Raw genomic sequence first — 3320 nt, 5'->3', positions numbered from 1 at the left:
AAGATTCACATTAATCAGATCTTGTTTTAAATGTGTGCTGAAATAAATCCCGGAAAAGATCGATTCGCGGCTTTTGAGAATCGATGTCATTTAAAAAAACGATTAATCGAAAAATCGTTTACTGCCTGAGCCTACAAAATGACAGATGAGCTGACACTATGTTCTGCACTGATCGACATTTTGCCACAAAATGCATCCAAAATATTCCCATGATAAGAATAAGTGCATGAAAAAGAGAAATAGACTAAAAACATAAGTTACAAACAGAAAGATCTGACAATGTAACCCACAAACATCTCAACAAGTCATTATGCAAAAAAATATCTGTTTTTACAATTAAACTGATTCAGCATCTATACTACACAGTCACAGCACTGAACAAAAATAAATTTTGCAGGTACAAAGTACAAGTACAGCAGAAACAGGAGGTCTGTCTAATGAAAGCCAAAGATCCCTGAAAAGGGAAATGGGTGAATCATCGGCGCTGGACCTTTGGGATCTAATTAGCAGCAAAGGTCTTTGGTGTTATAAAACAGAGCGTCTGTCTGACTCTGGCCCTTTCTCTTCTTCTTTCATCACTTGTTTCTCCATCTCTGCAGTATATGTGTGATCCTACATGGGATTCCAGGGATTCTCAGAGAGCCTCATCGCCCTCCTGCAGACTTAATAAAACAAACATTGCATGCCTATTCACACACCACTGACGGCTCACAGAAGACAGGGCCCAACACGTAACCAAAAACCACAGGCTGTGCAGACACTGTGGCCTGACAGCAGGGATTGTGGGTTTATTTTATGGCAGCACAATTATTATTTATTTATTTATTTTTTAACAAACAACTACCTGTTAAATTGATGCGTTTATCAAGTACAGTAAATGTACATTTTCAGTAGATAGGAACAATTAATCTAAATTCTCTCAGCTTATTCAGAAAATATAAAGATCAGAATAGGAAGATCAGAAAATATGAAATGTACTAGGGCTGTGCAATTAATCGCATGTGATTGTCATGCGCATCTCGTCAGTAAAGCCGGTTCCATGATTAGTAGTAAATCTCCATCACCTGCTTTCAGATGGAGCTGCATTTAATACACAGAGCCGTAGTTCACTGACAAGCTAGGCAATATCGCATTCATAATCAAATGCGATTCATCTGCGATTATGAACGCGATATTGTTTATACTAATATATATACTGATATATTATATATATATATATATATATATAATACTGATATACTAATCATGGAACCGGCTTTACTGACGAGATGCGCATGACAATCGCATGCGATTAATTGCACAGCCCTAAAATGTACAACATAAAAAACACCATCTGGAACCATTTTATCTAAGAAGATGGCATAGTTTGACGCAGATTGTTGCAAACAAACATTAAATACTTTATATTTCATTCACGTTTCAAGGGAAGTGTGATCAAATAATGCATTATGTAGGATGATCAAACATAGATCATTTTGCCTCTGTTGACAATTCTACATTTTTAGCCTATATCATGTCTGTTGGGTGAGGTGTCTGATTTAAAGTTTGTTACCAGTTAATAAATGGTCAGTGATGGGTTAAAGGAGCTGCATTTAATACACAGAGCCGTAGTTCACTGACAAGCTAGGCAATATCGCATTCATAATCAAATGCGATTCATCTGCGATTATGAACGCGATATTGTTTATACTAATATATATACTGATATATTATATATATATATATATATATATAATACTGATATACTAATCATGGAACCGGCTTTACTGACGAGATGCGCATGACAATCGCATGCGATTAATTGCACAGCCCTAAAAGAGATCTGCATGTTGGGAAATGACTGAGGTTTTTTGCTGAAAGCTGAGTTTTCCACAATCTTAGTTTTGTGGAGAAGGCTTTCACACTTTCATAGGCTGCTGTGATGAGCTGACCTGGGCCCTGGAGCTTCAGGTTAAGGACGTTCAGCTCCTGTGTTATGTCAACTAAGAATGCAAGATCCATGACCCATTTAGGATCATTAAATTCAGGAACATCCATTCTGCCATCTTCCATGAATCTCTTCACCTCTGCTCTTAACTCAAAGAATCTCTTCAGGACATTCCCCCTGCTGAGCCAGCGCACCGCAGTAAAATAAAGGACATCACCATATGTTGACTCAATTTCTTCTAAAAAGGCTCGAAACTGGCGGTGCTGTAAACTCCTCGACCTGATGTAATTGATACATTTCAGGACAACAGACATGACATGTTCATATTTCAAGCATTTGCTGCACAGTGCCTGTTGGTGAATTATGCAGTGCAGAACAACTGCTGGATCTGCATTTTCCTTTTCTAACTTTCTTTGTATTAGTGCTACCAGTCCATTTTTTTTCCCAGTCATAGACGGGGCACCATCAGTGGTAATGCCGACCAGCCTGTTCCACGGCAAACCAGCACGCTCAATTGCGTCACACAGCTGCTGAAATATATCTTTGGCTGTGGTACGGCCGTGCATTGGACACAAACTCAGCAACTCTTCCGTCACTTCAAACTGGTCATTAATACCCCTGATGAAAATTGCTAGCTGAGCACTGTCAGTTATGTCTGTGCTTTCGTCAAGCGCCACAGAGTATGCAGTGAAAACTTTAGATTTGCTGCGTAACTGATCATAAATGTCACTCGATAACTCGCTGATCCGCTCTGCCACTGTGTTTGCCGACAAAGAGAGATTGTTGAACAAGTTTTTCTTTTCTGGACAAAGAATATCAGCGACTTTCTGCATGCAATCCTTTATAAACTGCCCTTCTGTGAATGGCTTTCCCGCTTTAGCGATCAACTCACTCACCACATAACTTGCTTCAACTGCAGCATCAGCATCCTTTTTGGCTTTATGGAAAAGGTTTTGCTGGGACGTTAGCTCTCTCTGCAACTGCGTGGCTCGTCTTTTTCTCTCGTCTTCCTGGTACTTCTCATTCTGTTCTCCATGTTTAGTCGAGTACGCTTGAGATTATATTCCTTTAGAACGGCGACTTTTTCTTTGCATATCAGACAGGTAGCGTTTCCATTAAACTCCACAAAAAAATACTGCAACGTCCATCTTTCTTGAAACTGTCTGTGTTCCTCATCCACTTTCCTTTTCGGTTTGGAAAGAGACATCTTTTCATTCGCACTTCGCAGCCAAACAACATAAACTACGAAAGCCCCGAAACCAGCTATCTTCAAATCTGCCTGCATGCGCGTTTTTTAAAAATTTTTTTATAGAATCATGTCATTCTTTTGAATATGGAATATGGTACGAGACAACTAGAAAATAATAATAATAGTAATAATAATAATAATAAT

At 38.8% G+C, this 3320-nt stretch overlaps 1 protein-coding gene across 8 annotated transcripts in view; it reads right to left on the bottom strand.

Annotated features, from left to right (window-relative positions):
• The window catches only part of glsb (glutaminase b), a 55679-nt gene that overhangs the window by 45083 nt on the left and 7276 nt on the right, over positions 1–3320 (bottom strand). The gene's annotated exons all lie outside the window — the stretch shown is intronic.

Source organism: Sinocyclocheilus rhinocerous, unplaced genomic scaffold, assembly GCF_001515625.1.
Source record: "Sinocyclocheilus rhinocerous isolate Xijiao unplaced genomic scaffold, SAMN03320098_v1.1 scaffold1569, whole genome shotgun sequence".
Lineage (NCBI taxonomy): Eukaryota > Metazoa > Chordata > Actinopteri > Cypriniformes > Cyprinidae > Sinocyclocheilus > Sinocyclocheilus rhinocerous.
This window is presented reverse-complemented; position numbering and strand designations above follow the sequence as displayed.